Raw genomic sequence first — 15405 nt, 5'->3', positions numbered from 1 at the left:
TCTCACTCCTCTCTAAAAAATCAATAAATAAAATTAAAAAAAAAGAGAAAGCAATCAATGACTAACTAAGGTGTCGCAATGAAAAACTGATGATTGGCCCTGGCTGGTTGGTTCAGTGGTGGAGTGTCGGCCTGGCAAGCAGGAGTCCCGGGTTCGATTCCCAGCCAGGGCACACAGGAGAAGCGCCCATCTGCTTTTCCACCTCTCCTCCTCTCCTTCCTCTCTCTCTCTTCCCCTCCCGCAGCCAAGGCTCCATTGGAGCAAAGTTGGCCCGGGCGCTGAGGATGGCTCTGTGGCCTCTGCCTCAGGCACTAGAATGACTCTGGTTGCAACAGAGCAACGCCCCAGATGGGCAGAGCATAGCCCCCTGGTGGGCATACCGGGTGGATCCCAGTCGGCCCATGCGGGAGTCTGTCTGACTGCCTCCCCGTTTCCAACTTCAGAAAAAATACAAAACAAACAAACAAACAAACAAACAAAAAACCTGATGATTGATGCTTCTCATCGCTTCTCATCTCTCTCTGTTCCTGCCTGTCTGTCCCTATTTGTCCCTCTCTCTGTCTCCGTAAAAAAAAGAAAAGAAAAAGAGCCTGACCAGGTGGTGGCGCAGTGGATAGAATGTCAGACAGGGATGCCGAGGACCCAGGTTCAAGACCTCAGGGTCACCAGCTTGAGTGCAGGTTCATCTGGTTTGAGCAAAAGCTCACCAGCTTGGACCCAAGGTCGCTGGCTCGAGCAAGGGGTTACTTGGTCTGCTGAAGGCCCGAGGTCAAGGCACATATGAGAAAGCAATCAATGAACAACTAAGGTGTCGCAATGCTCAACGGGAAAACTGATTGATGCTTCTTATCTCTCTCCGTTCCTGTCTGTCTGTCCCTATCTATCCCTCTCTCTGACTCTCTCTCTGTCTCCGTAAAAAAAAAAAAAAAAAAGAAAGAAAGGAAAAAAAAATTAAGGTGCTGCAACGAAGAATTGATGCTTCTCATCTCTCTCTCTTCCTTTCTGTCTATCCCTCTCTCTGTCTCTGTTGCACACACACACAAAAAAATTATTTTTTGGTTTTTAGAGAGTAGGGAGAGAGAGAAAAAGAGAGAGAGAGAGAGAAAAACTTCTATCTGTTCTATGAGTGTCCTGACCAGGGATTGAACCCACAACCTCTGCACATCAGACGGCACTCTAACCCATCAAGTCATCTGGCTAGGGCCCAAAATCCTTCTTTTGTAGTTTCAACCTGGATCTAAATAAGATCTGCACATTGCATTTGGGTATATTTCTCTTTTTTTTAATTTTATTTATTTTTAGAGAGAAGAGAGAGAGGGAGAGAGAGAGAGACAGAGAGAAGGGGGGAGGAGCTGGAAGCATCAACTCCTATATGTGCCTTGACCAGGCAAGCCCAGGGTTTCGAACCGGTGACCTCAGCTTTTCCAGGTTGACACTTTATCCACTGCGCCACCACAGGTCACGCCACATTTGGGTATATTTCTAAGTCTCATTTAAATCTAGAATAACTTTTTCCCCTATGCCACTAAGTTGTTGAATTACTAATGTATTTTAAGTAAATTGCAGACATTATGTCCCACCTTCTAAATTTCTCTGATTGCTTCCTAGTTGTGTTGTTTATCCTGTATTTTCTGTAAACTGAAAATTAGATCTACAGGCTTGATTAAATGCAGATTGACTGGCACAAACACTTCATGGATGACGATGCTTCCTCCATGCCTGAGCTCCACCCGTTAGTGATGGGTGCTGATTGGGAGGCTCCCCTGAGGGCAGCTGACCCCTTTACAGAGAGGTTTCTTCCTTAAGGGCCAGTAAGTAATCCCTGCAGCGATACTATGAAATGACTGTGTTTTTAATAGATGGATGGAGTAGGTCAAGGTGGCTGAACAGTGGTGAGGATGGTGGGCAGGAACCAGAACTCAAAGGGTCAAAGGCCTTGATAAGAAATTTGGGCTTTATCTTGTAGAATGGGGAATTACAGACCGCTTTTAAGCAAAGGAAATCACATGATCCCACTTGGCAAGGCGAACGGAGGGGAAGCATGAAGAGAACAGGGAACGAGCATTTCCTGAACGCTCAGCCTGAACCCAGCCTTCTGCTATGTGTTTGGCACACTAAATCTGAAAGAAATTTTCCCGGGCTTAAAAGAAGAATCCTGTTTTTCAGATGAGGAAGAGGAAGCCCCAGACTCTTCCAGTCACTCGCCCAGGGTCGCAGCAAAAGATGGTGATGGGCCCTGGCTGGTTGGCTCAGTGGTAGAGCATCGGCCTGGCGTGCAGGGGTCTTGGGTTCGATTCCCAGCCAGGGCACACAGAGGAAGCGCCCATCTGCTTCTCCACCCCTCCCCCTCTCCTTCCTCTCTGTCTCTCTCTTCCTCTCCGGTAGCCAAGGCTCCATTGGAGCAAAGATGGCCTGGGCGTTGGGGATGGCTCCTTGGCCTCTGCCCCAGGCGCTGGAGTGGCTCTGGTCGCAGCAGAGCGACACCCCGGAGGGGCAGAGCATCGCCCCCTGGTGGGCAGAGCGTCGCCCCCTGGTGGGCGTGCCGGGTGGATCCCGGTCGGGCGCATGCGGGAGTCTGTCTGTCTCTCCCCGTTTCCAGCTTCAGAAAAATACAAAAAAAAAAAAAGGTGGTGGTGACCTACGGAAGACAGTGACCCTGTGTGGGCAGGTATTTGAGGCAGAATCAGCAATACTTGTAAGCGAGTGGCCTTGGGGAGCGCAGGAAACGGGAGCCCTGGCTGAAGCTGACTCACGGGTGGTGGGATGCAGGAGACAAGCAGGTTGGAGGGGAAGATAATGAGCTCAGGCTCCCAGCTGCCCAGATGTCTCCAAGCCACTCTCTTGAGTAATGATGTTTATAACATGACAATGTCTATAATTTGGCTTCCGGCATGACTCAATGATTAGCTTAAGTTCTCCCTCATTGGCATTTTGTTCAAAGCAAGGACACCCTTCCACTCATTCTGATGAGGTCTGTGCTCTGTGTTACAGGGTGAATGTGCTCCTGGAGCTGTGCAGTCTTGATCTTGGCTCAAGGGGGCCAGAGACCGAAATCACGGGTGGATGGGTTGTCTGTTCTCTCAGCTAGAGTCTGTCGGTCTCTGGGGTGTGGGCTCCCTGTCAGATAGAGAGCTGCCTGAGGGTGGAGTCCTGGAACTGCCCAGTCAATGCCCAGCGGGAGTGTGGTCCAGAGACTGGTTCCAGGAGCCACATGCAGGATACAGTGACAAGGCAGATGGTCAGCTGGGAGGCAGCTGCCAAGGTCAGCTACAAGGAGGCTTAGGGCAGAAAGAGGAATCAGGGAAACTTTTTAGATTTAAGAGGTGTTGACAAGATAGATTTTATGAGACGTGGTGGCTGATGGAGAGGTGTGAGGAGTGAGGAGATGAAGAGCTAAGTGGGACCCTCAGGTTTTATCTCTGGAGAGAATGGAGGCTATTAACTGAGGTGGGACCCTTGAGAGGAGGGCGGTCCAGGGATGGGGAGATGTTGAGTACAGTTCAATGAGCCAAATCTAAGTGGGTGTGGTCTGAAGAGACCTGGCAAAGGAGTCTGGGCCTAGAGAGCAGACAAAACTAAGTCACAGACACACAGGTCAGGATAAAAACTGCAGGTGTGGGTGAGCTCTTCCAGAGAACGTCACGTGGATCCCAGTGACCCCTTCGGGATGGGCACGGGAACAGGACCCCAGCAAAGGCGGCTGAGAAATGCCAGAGAATAAGACTGTGGGGAGGTCATGGGGATCAAATGCCATGGAGAGGTTAAGTAGGACAATGACCGAAAAGTTACTGGCCTTTGTGATTCTGAATGAACCAGTCAGGGGTCTAGGAAACCGACTCTGGCTTATTGGCAAAAACAGAGAAATGGGAGGGATCACCCGGAGGTAGAGCTGAAGAAGCAAACAGTATAGCTGTCTCTTAGCGAGACATGGAACAGGACAAGCATTCGACACCCACTGGCACTACTGGCCAAACCAGCAAGAGGGACCCCACCTGCCTCTGTTCTGGTTACCTGCTCCTCAGAGCAGAGAATGAAGGCATCAGATCGTCAAGACTTGGGTCGCATGCCCATATCTCAGTACCTGGCGCAAAAAGACAGAGGCTCAAAATTTCTTCTTTCAGTAAATATTTATTGAACATCTTGTATGTGCCGGACACAGATCTAGGCCCTTGAAAACAGCAACAAAATCCACAAAGATCCTTGTCTTTAGGGTCCTGACATTAGAGGAGAAAGACATAATAAACAACAGACATAATTATGTGAATAATGTATCAATAGAAGGTTAAGGACAAAGAAAAAGTACAAGGAAGACTGGAACAGTGTAAGAAAAGTATAAAGAGTGTGGGGGGAGGGCACAGCCTGCAACTTTGCATCGTGTGGTCAGGGAGAGCTCACTGAGAAGGCAGGCGCATGGCCGGTGTGCACAAGAAACAGCAGGGAAGTCAGTGGCTGCAGCACATGAGCAAGGGGAAGAGATAAGGCCGGAGGGATTGGGGCAGCAGCTGGACAGGACCTTGTAGGCTCCCTTAAGGACTGAGGCTTCTCACTGAGTATAGTGGGAACTCTGGGGCCCTGGCCGGTTGGCTCAGCGGTAGAGCGTCGGCCTAGCGTGCGGAGGACCCAGGTTCGATTCCCGGCCAGGGCACATAGGAGAAGCGCCCATTTGCTTCTCCACCCCTCCGCCGCGCTTTCCTCTCTGTCTCTCTCTTCCCCTCCCGCAGCCAAGGCTCCATTGGAGCAAAGATGGCCCGGGCGCTGGGGATGGCTCTGTGGCCTCTGCCTCAGGCGCTAGAGTGGCTCTGGTCGCAATATGGCGACGCCCAGGATGGGCAGAGCATCGCCCCCTGGGGGGCAGAGCACCGCCCCTGGTGGGCGTGCCGGGTGGATCCCGGTCGGGCGCATGCGGGAGTCTGTCTGACTGTCTCTCCCTGTTTCCAGCTTCAGAAAAATGAAAAAAAAAAAAAAAAAAATAGTGGGAACTCTGGGAGGATTTGGACTCCAGGGGTGACTTGATCATCCCATAGTCTAATAGGACTATGTAGGGAAGAGATGGCAGGAGCAAAGATGGAGACGAGGAGACCAGTCAGGAGGCTACCACAATAACCCGGGGAGAGAATGATGGTGGAGATGGTGGGAAGTCATCAGATTCCACAGGTTTTCTAAAGGTAGAGCTGGGAGGATTTTTCTGACAGAGCGGATGTGGGCGAGGGATAAGAAATGATTCCAGCCTGACCTGTGGTGGCACAGTGGATAAAGCGTCAACCTGGAATTCTGAGGTCGCCGGATCAAAACCCTGGTTTCCCTGGTCAAGGCACATATGGGAGTTGATGCTTCCTGCTCCTCCCCCTTTCTCTCTCTCTCTCTCTTTCTCCTCTCTAAAATGAATAAATAAAATCTAAAAAAAAAAAAAAAAAAAGAATCCATGTCTTCACCAGACACTAAATCTGGCAGTGCATGATGTTGGACTTCCCAGGCTCCAGAACTGTGATAAATAAATGTTAAAAAAAAAAAAAAGGAATGATTCCAGATTTGGGTCCCAAACAACTGGAAAGATGGAGTTGCCATCAACTGAGTTGGGGAAGGCTGTGGGTGAGGCAGGTGGCACCATGGGTAGGGGTGGGGAGGAGAGGGTAGATCACCCAATGGGGCACTCCCCTGAAATAAGAACAGGACATTGGACAGCCACAACCTCCGAAAACATCCATGACTGGTGACCTTTGGCAGATTGGCTTCAGCGGGGGAACGGGGAGCCAGAGAGTAAACAGGAGTCCAGCGCTTGGGATCTCCTGACTTACCAAGCAGAGCAGGGATGGGAGACAGAGGGACCCGGAGACAAGGCCAAGGGAGTGGCCTTCTGGATGGAGGTGGCCTGAGTCCGTTTGGAGGCTGCAGGGGAAGAGGAAAGTGAGGGAGAGGTTGCAGATGGGGATAGAGGAACTGCACAGGAGGGGGGAGAGATGGGTCCCAGCTGAAGCTTGGCCCGGGAAAGCTGAGGTTCAAGCTCAAGGTGAACAGAGGAAAGAACTGCAGATATGGTTTGACTGAAGAGGTGGAGGCTCAGACACCAGGTAGGTAAAAGGAGTCAGGCATGACCCCAGAATGTTGACTCCCACTCCCACCGTCGTCCTGAAGGCCTTCCATGTGACTGCTGAGTTCGGGTTTCTCATCGTCCCACCGCTCCAGCCCCGGGGCCCCACCTGGCCCCTGCCATGAGACCGTCCGCCGTGCCCGGAATCCTCGATGCTCTGAGCAGTTTCATACCTGAGTCCAGACCCACACAGCTCCTTTCTCTGCTTCTGCCTCAGGCCACCATTGGGAGACACTGCTCACTTGCTGTCCCCGTCCCTCCCAGCCCCTCCATGCCCCAGCCCTGACTTCCTCTCCTGCTCTCCACCTGACCCCCCAACTCAACAATGGCTTTTCTTCCTGTTTCAGAAAGAAACTACAGTGCTGACTGAGAGAAGCCAAACACAAAAGAGAACATAGTGTAAGATTCCATTTTTCTAAAGTTCCAGAATCAGCAAGATGATTCTATTGTCATTTATAGTGATAGAAATCAGGTCAGTGTTGCCTGGAGCTGGGGCAAAGCAATGGGATAAGAGGGAACTTTGTGGGGAAATGGAAATGTTCTATATCTTAACTTGAGGTGGTGGTTACACTTGTCACACTTAAAATGTATCTATTTTATTATATGCAAATAACATTAAAGAGTTTATTTTAAAATAGTGATAGATGTTAACTAAACTTTATTTCAGTAATCATTTCACTATCTATACATAAATCAAATCATTATGTTGTACACCTTAAACTAATGCAATGTTATATGTCAATTATATGGCAATAAAATTGAAAAAATAAGAGAACTAAAAAAAACTTTTAAGAGAAAATACATGCTATCAAGTAGACAAGTCCTACCCACAGATGTTCATCTGTTCCCATCCTTCACTTCCTCCCTTCTCACTGGGGGAAGCAGAACAGCCCCCTCTGGTCCACCCAAGCCCTGTGTTAGAGACTGTCTGAAAAATTTGGGGCCCCACCTCCTTGACCCTGCATCCTCCATCCTTGCTGTTCTGTCTCCCTCTAGCTCACAACCCAGCCCCTCAGAAGGTTGTCTAAATTCACACCATTTCCTCTCCTCCTGATGCAATCCACCTCCCCCCACCATGCTGAACCAGTCACCCCTCTCTGAGACACCTGCCCTGTGGACCACTCCTTCCTTCTTTCCTTCCTCCTCCCTGATTTCCCTGACACCACTTTTTCTGGGGGTCCCCCTGCATCCCTAGATAGTCCTTCTCATGCCCCTTCCCTGGCTTCTCTCCCTCTGCCCCCTCTTAAATGCAGGTGTTCCCTGGACCACTGGCCTTGGCCCATCTATTACTGACAACGCTCAAAGATATCTCTGAACCTGACTTGTGGTGGCGCAGTGGATAAAGCGTCGGCCTGGAAATGCTGAGATCGCCGGTTCAAAACCCTGGGCTTGCCTGGTCAAGGCACATATGGGAGTTGATGCTTCCTGCTCCTACCCCCCTTCTCTGTCTCTCTCCTCTCTATCCCTCTCTCCTTTCTAAAATGAATAAAAAAAAAAAAGATATCTCTGAATATTTTTTTAGAGTATCAAGGATATGGCAGAAGAGGCAGACAGAATATTACACATGCTTCAAAAGCATCTTTACATTTTTTAAAAGTGATATTGATATCCAGCTCTCTTCTGGGATAGTCCACTGGACCTCAAATTCTGTATGCCCCAACCTGAACTCACCAACTCTCTCCCAATCATGTTCCTCTTCCCTTCTTCAGGAGTCAGAAACTTGTCTAAGACAAAAAAACTTTGGAGTCACCCTCTCACTCCAAGACCACCAACTGTGAATTATCCTTCCTCTTGATTTTAGCCCCTGCACGTCCCCTCTCCATCTCCACTGACACTCCAGTCCAGGTCCTCTGCCTCACGCCCAGCGATGTTCCAGCATTCATCCATTCACTTGTTCATCACTCACTGAGTATTAACTGAGTATCTACTACATGCCAGATGCTGACTCAGTGCTTCAGATACATCAGTGAACACAACACATATAAACACAGGCCTTACGCCTGACCTGTGGTGGTGCAGTGGATAAAGCATTTACCTTGAACGCTGAGGTTGCTGGTTCAAAACCCTAGGCTTGCCCAGTCAAGGCACATACAACAAGCAGTCAATGAACAACTAAAATGAAGCAACTATGAGTTAATACTTATTACCTTTTTTTTTTAATATTTACTTTAGTGATTCTAGAGAGAGGAAGGTAGAGAGTGAGAAAAAGACAGGAATATCGATCTGTTCCTGTATGTGCCCTGACCAAGGATAGAACCGGCCAACTCTGTGCTCCAGGATAATGCCCCAACCAACCAAGCTATCTTGCCAGGGTGAGTTGATACTTCTTGAGCCACCCCCCACCCCATCTCTCCTCTCTCTGGAAAATCAATAAATATAACATGTTTAATTTTTTTTTTAAATCCCTGCCCTATGAAACTTACATTCTAGCACTTGCAATACTTTCAGAAGTCGCCCGTATTCCACTTGAACGCTCTGACTGCCAACTCCACTGTGCCTACAGTGAACCTTGCGACATGTTCACCATTCAGCATCTTCCACAGGACCTCATAATCCTGGGATCAAATCTGGGATAAAGAAGAGGTGCCCTGGCCCCTTCCCTCCCGTCTGCTCTCATCTCACCAGGCAGACTCTGGAGCTCCTTCTTTAGGGCTCCCTCTGCACGTGGTCCAACCCCCATTATAACACACATCACACTGTATAGTGCAGTTTGCCTGTCCACCAGCCAGCCTTTCCTCTCCACCCCAACGCCTGCAGGGCTGCAATCGCTTTGATCCATTCTGCATCACCAGTGCCTGGCCCATTATCTGGCATGTAGTAGGTGGTAAAAAAAATGGTGGTGGACAAGCACAGGGAGATGCGAGGGCTGACATCTGCAGGCCGCAAGAACCGTGGCCTTGGGAAGGGTCACAAGTTCCACCACACTATTGGTGGCTCTCGCCGTGCAGCCTGGAGAAGGCGCAATACTCTCCAGCTCCACCGCTACCGCTAATAAGTCATGTTTGTAAAAATCTTGCCTAATAAACAATTTAGGACAAAAAAAATGGTGGTGGATTAAATAAAAGACAGTGAATTTGTAATAGTGTTAAATAGGGAGAGGCTTGGGGAAAAAGAGATAGTGAGTTTTGAACTAGCCCCAGACCAGTCCCCTTACTGATAATTTGGACTGACCCTGTGGTTAAAGGCAAGGTTCAGATCTGGCTTCTACACCTACTTACTGGCTGTGTTTTCTGAGGTTGTTTCCTTCCCCATATAATGGGAACAAGAATAGAACCCATCTCTGTGTATTTTGGATGCTTAGTACAGAGCCTGGCATATTGATTCTCATAAGGTGACCAACTTTTTTACAATGAAAAGGAGGACAAAAATAAATTAAAGAAAACAATGTCATAAGTTAAAGAAACATTTTATTCATTACAACAATAATACATTATAATATAATAATAAATGCATAAATAATAATAAATGCATAATAAAAACATTTGTGATATTTTATATTGTAATTATGCTTACATGCCTATTAATTTTTAATAATAGTTATAATAAAAAAAGTACTCATTAGATACAAATACATCACATCACACACAATGGATTGACTCTGCATCGATCGAATACGGACATTTACAGATTAGTATTCCAATATCAAAAAAAAGGACATGTAGGGCCTGACCTGTGTTGGCACAGTGGATAAAGCGTCGACCTGGAAATGCTGAGGTCGCCGGTTCGAAACCCTGGGCTTGCCTGGTCAAGGCACATATGGGAGTTGATGTTTCCAGCTCCTCCCCCCCTTCTCTCTCTCTGTCTCTCCTCTCTCTCTCCCTCTCCTCTCTAAAATGAATAAATTTTTAAAAAATTAAAAAAAAAAAGGACATGTAGGAAGACACTTTTTGAGGGAGGACGGAACTTAAAAAAGGACTGTCCTGCCCTGGCCTGTTGGCTCAGCAGTAGAGCTTCGGCCTGGCGTGCGGGGGACCCGGGTTCGATTCCCGGCCAGGGCACATAGGAGAAGCGCCCATTTGCTTCTCCACCCCCCACCTCCTTCCTCTCTGTCTCTCTCTTCCCCTCCCACAGCCAAGGCTCCATTGGAGCAAAGATGGCCCGGGCGCTGGAGATGGCTCCTTGGCCTCTGCCCCAGGCGCTAGAGTGGCTCTGGTCGCGGCAGAGTGACCCCCGGAGGGGCAGAGTGGTCGCCCCTGGTGGGCGTGCCGGGTGGATCCTGGTCAGGCGCATGTGGGAGTCTGTCTGACTGTCTCTCCCCGTTTCCAGCTTCAGAAAAATACAAAAAAAAAAAAAAAAAAAAAAAGACTGTCCTCCCTAAAGGAGGATGATTGGTCACCTTAGTTCTCATCCAAAGTGAGCTATTATTGCTATTGTCATCATCCTCATCTTTATATCTTTATCCCCACCACTGGGGCCATCCTTTCCTCCTGACCCTCCCATCCCCCTAGGGCTGTTCCTCCCTTCCCATCTCCAATCCATGTTTATCCCACTGCAGTTGCCTCCACCCCCACCAGTGCCTGGAACTTTCCAGGCTGCGGTCCCCAGGGACCTCCTCTTTGCAGAATCCTTTCCTCCCTTGACCTCTCAATGGCATGTGACCCTGGAATTGCTTCCTCCTTTTCAAATGAGGAGTCAGGGAGTGCTCTGACTTCATGATATGAAATCTCTTGCTTCTCAGGACAACTTCTGCCCCTATCACTCTGCACCTCTCCCGCCCAGGCTGCTCATCTAGAACCAAACAACTGACTGCTTACTGAGTTCACCACCCCGTGTTCCACAGACACCTGATGTCAGCATGTCCAAAGCAGTTCCTTACCAGCTCTACCACCCACCCCCACTCCTGGGTTCTACTGGTAAGTGGACAAATAAGCCCACCCAGCAAACCTCCTGGCTGCACCTCTGGGTCTTGCCTTGGCAAGCAATCCCTGTCCTGGTCTTAAGATGCCACCTTCTTAACATCCTCATACCCAGCTCTCCTCTCGTTCCCTCTGCTTCTGCCAGTCAAACCCTCATCTCTCAACTGGACCCTTATAAATAAATCTCCTACCATTCAAGCGGAGCTTGTTTAAAAAACTGGATCTCAGACCCCCCCACCCCAGACCTACTGAATCAGAATCTGCATTTTAACAAGACCCCCAGGGGATTCACATGCATCTTAAAGATTTAGAATTGCTATCCTAACCAATCTCCCAAACTCTAGCCTCTCTGCCACCCTAACCAATCCCATATCTAACAACCAATGGGCAACTATGGCTATGCATCCTTACTTAAAAGCCCTTAGTCCCCCACTGCCATCCAAACTTCTTAGCAAAATATCCAAGTTCCCCTTAAACTGGTTTTGCCTTACAGCAGCCATCCCCTAACCACCCCTCCTGCTCTCCTACTACAAAGACATCATGTAATTGACACAATGCACATGGCTTTAGAAAGGCGGCTTCTGATCTCATTTTCCTTCATCACAGATATAGATGAAATGCAACACAGTTATAGCAGTAAAAATTATGCACCAAAAGTGGGTGTTCCTGCTGCAGGATGTAAGGAGTTTGGCCATATCACTCACTTCTGCACTTATGAAGTGAAGCTTACGATATGCCTTTCTTCATATTTAACTCCAGTAGACACTTTGCTGTTTCCTACCTCTGTGCCTTTGAACATGCGCCCCATCCCCCAAGAATGCTCTTCTGCTCCTTATTTGCCTGCAGACCCTCCTTCACCCACTTGATCCCAGCTCAGGCCTTGCCTGACTCGGTAAACAGTTACTTCCTTCTTGTCAGCATCACTCTTAGAACTATCATAGAACTACATTATCTTGAAGTTACTTCTTTATAGATATGCCATTCCCACCATCCCAGGTGCTAGCTGTGTATTCGCTATGGCCTGTCCATGATAATTCAGTGGTTTGTTGAAAGACTAAATAATACAACTTTTCAATTTCTGTCCTGATGGTAACTAAAACAAGAGGAATAAAGATTAGATTTCAGCCCTGACCAGTAGCTCAGCTTGTTAGAGCGTCATCCAAATTCACCAAGGTTGTGGGTTTGAACTCTGGTCAGGGCATGTACAAGAATGAAACAATAAATGCCTCAATAAGTGGAACAACAAAACGATTTCTCTCTCTAAAAAAAAAAAAATCAATCAATACAATTTTTTAAAAATTAGACTTCAGAAGGGACTGGTGGAAAAGAGGAACAGAGCAGGGCATATGTGCTATTATTGATCTGTCATCCTGCAGCATGGAAATTTCCCCAGGAGTAGAGTCATCAAACACAGAATGTTAACTCCAAAGGGAATTTCAAGATCCTGTACCCAACCAAATGCCAGAGAGGGCAACTGCTCTGCATAAGGTCACACAGCTGGCTAGCACAGCTGGGACTAGATTCCAGGTAGCTCTGGAAAAAGTTTGGGTAGATTGCTACCTGACACCATGAACAGCTTCCCTTTCTAATCATCTTAACTCCCTAAAGAGACTACCTGGGCTCACTCACAGCTCTTAAAGCACCTGCTGGGTGGAGCTGCCAAAGCCGGGTAGACTGGAGGAGGAGATTCAATTTCCCCCATTTTACAGATTGGCAAACCAAGGCAAGACTGTGTCACGCTGCTAGCTAATGGCAGAGGCAGATTTGACAGTAAGTACCACGCTTTTCTTGTAGAGAGAGAAAAAAAAAAACACCCACCCTCCTGCAGAGTCACTATTTACAATGATGACTGGAGCCTCCTGATGCCTCGGGAATCCCCTTACTCCCACCAGTTCCTCTTTAAGTTCAGCACCCATCCCACTTGCATAGGAAAGAACCAGTACACCCACCCTTGCACCCCAACTCGGCCTATTGGAGAGTCCACCTCCGAGTCATAACCTTTGACGGGGAAATCACCCTCACCTTTCCCCGTGCCAGGCACTTGACACTTGGTACTACCGTCTGCATTCTGAGAGGCGGAAACCGAGGATCACAAGGAATTATTAGCCCATAATCAAAGTCAGTAAGTGGCGAGGATGGATCTCAAACCCAGGTCTTTCTGAATCTAGGGCCCACCTTTATGTAATAGGCCATGCCAGGCACTCCCACGAAGTCAGGTAAACCACCTGAAGCCTCTTACGGCTGGGTTACTTCGGGAAAGTAACTTAACCTCTCTGGACATTCCCAAGGTCAGAAGCTTTGCTTTCGGGGAAGAAATCGGTATGCAAACGAGACGCAAACTAAATGCAAATCCACCGGCGCCAGCGCAGTCCTTGCTCCCAACACAGGGCTTTCTAATGAGAGGGCGCGTCTCCGGCCCCTGGAAACTGCGAAACCAAGCGCCGGCCGGCTAGCAGAAGCGAAACTTCAATACCCTTCAACCTCCCCCGCTTGGTTCTGGGAACCAGCGGCCCAGGCTTCGTGGAAACCCGCGTCACGGCAGCTGTCCCGAGCCCCGGGACCGCCCCGACCACAGCCCGCAACCCCGGGCCGGGAGGTGCGGGGGCCGGCGCGGTCGGGCCCGAGAAGCAGAGCGATGCGCGTTTCCGCCCCGCTCAGCTCAGGCGGCGGCCGCGGCGGCCCCACAATCCCCTTCTGGCTCCGGGGACGGGCGGGGCGGGGCGGGGCGGGGCGGGCCGAGCGGGCGGAAATAATTTTCTGTTTGGTCCTCTCTGCCCTAGTCCCTTAGTCGCGGGACGCGCGGGATCCGCGAGGATGCCGGAGGCGGGAAGAGGGAGCGGGAACGCGCTGCCCTGGCATGCTTAGAGGGGCGGGGAGGGGGCGACCGGGGATTGAGCGCCTACTGTGTACTTTAGCGCTTTACAAAAGGATTTTCGTTAAATCTTCCCTACGGCTCTTGCCAGAAGCAGGTAACGCCCCCATTTAAGAGGGACAGGCTGAGCCTCGGATAAGTCACTCACTAGCCGAAAACTGCGCACCCAATAACTGGGTGACACCCCAAATTAGCGCTCAGTTACACCAAGGAGAGCACGCCTTATTTGAACCACTTCTTGACTGAGTCCTGCTCTTGCTTTCTTTTCTTTTCTTTTTCTTTTTTTGATAGACACATAGTAAGTGCTCAAAAATTGGAAGCTGGAGAATAAGTTTGACCGCTCAGCCTTGGGAGTTTTCGCCACGATTCCAACTCAGCTCGTGGGGCACCAGGTTTACCCAGACCTCGGACAGGAACTTTTGCGATGGGCGGGCGGACGTCCGATTTCGACAGGCATTCGGCGAACAAGTGGTGACGGAGCCCCAGCCCTAAGCGTGGGACAGATTAGGTTCAAATCCCGACTCCGCCTCTTTTAGGTTGTGTGACTTTAGGCAAGTCATTTTATTTGCTGGGGCCTCAGTTGCTCCATCTGTAAAATGAATATATTAATACGCACCCCCAACGAGGTGTGAAGAGTATTAAACGAAACAATGCTCCTAATACATTACTGAACGCACAAGTATCGTCACACGTTCATCCCATAAATTTCGGGCAGTGCATCCGCACCGGATGAGGACCCGAGACAAAAGCTCCTCGGTCCCAGTTCCCATGTCGCCCACCCCTAGTTGTAGGGGCTAACGGCCCTTCGAGTGACCCTCATCCCGCGAAACCCCGAAACTACGGACATCTCGGCCGTCGTCGGTCCTGAAAGCAAATATTCAAATATTTCGAAACAGGCGAATGGGTAAGGCTGACATTTTTGCATTTAATTTTCTTGAAGTTTTATTCTTGTAAAGGTATTTTCCTGAGACTTTCCGTCTGTGTCTTAATTTTTCGTATGAGCGAAGCTCACAAAGCGGACCAAGAAACCCGTGCGTGGCAGTCCTCGCGGCGATCCCAATTTTGGACCCGCCTTCGATAATGCTCTGGCTTTTGGCCCCCTCCCCTAGGCATGGAAGCTGCAGAGACAAACCTTCCCCCATCCCGCCCGTTTAGACAGAACCTCTTCGTCCTGGCAGCCCCCCGGAATTCCCATGTCCCTGCAAGAGCAAGGGAAGGTGGTGGCTGCAACCCAGAACTCGGCTTCCCCAACCTCCTCAAACTCCAGCCTTGCCGGATTAAGGGAGTAAAATCCTGACGCCACAGGCCAGGTCAAGGACAAGTTCTCCCCGCCCTACTCCCCCCCCCCCCTAAGGCGGGGATTTATCCCCCCCCCTTCCCGGATGAAAGGTACTAAATAGACGCGAAGGGAGGGGTGGCGGCGGGCCCTGGTCCCTTGATGTTCCGGTTGAACAGGTGCTGGTGAAAAGGGGGCGGTCCCGGCGGAAGAGTCGACCAGGGGGGCAGTGCGTGGGGGGGGGGGGCGACCTCCTCCACCCTCAGTCCCCTGCGGGTCTTCCCCTCTACTTTCTGTCTGCCCTTCCCCCGCA

The 15405-nt window shown here is 49.7% G+C and overlaps 1 long non-coding RNA gene across 1 annotated transcript; it reads left to right on the top strand.

Annotated features, from left to right (window-relative positions):
* Positions 1-5806: 5806 nt before the first annotated feature.
* On the top strand, positions 5807-7533 carry LOC136323618 (uncharacterized). Its single transcript, XR_010728993.1, has 3 exons — positions 5807-6068; positions 6436-6487; positions 7342-7533. It is a non-coding gene; the product is annotated as an uncharacterized lncRNA (long non-coding RNA).
* The last annotated feature ends 7872 nt before the right edge of the window (positions 7534-15405 follow it).

The sequence above is a fragment of the Saccopteryx bilineata genome, chromosome 2 (genome assembly GCF_036850765.1).
Source record: "Saccopteryx bilineata isolate mSacBil1 chromosome 2, mSacBil1_pri_phased_curated, whole genome shotgun sequence".
NCBI classification, from domain to species: domain Eukaryota; kingdom Metazoa; phylum Chordata; class Mammalia; order Chiroptera; family Emballonuridae; genus Saccopteryx; species Saccopteryx bilineata.
Note: the sequence above shows the minus strand (reverse complement) of the source record. Positions and strands in the feature narration are given on the sequence as shown.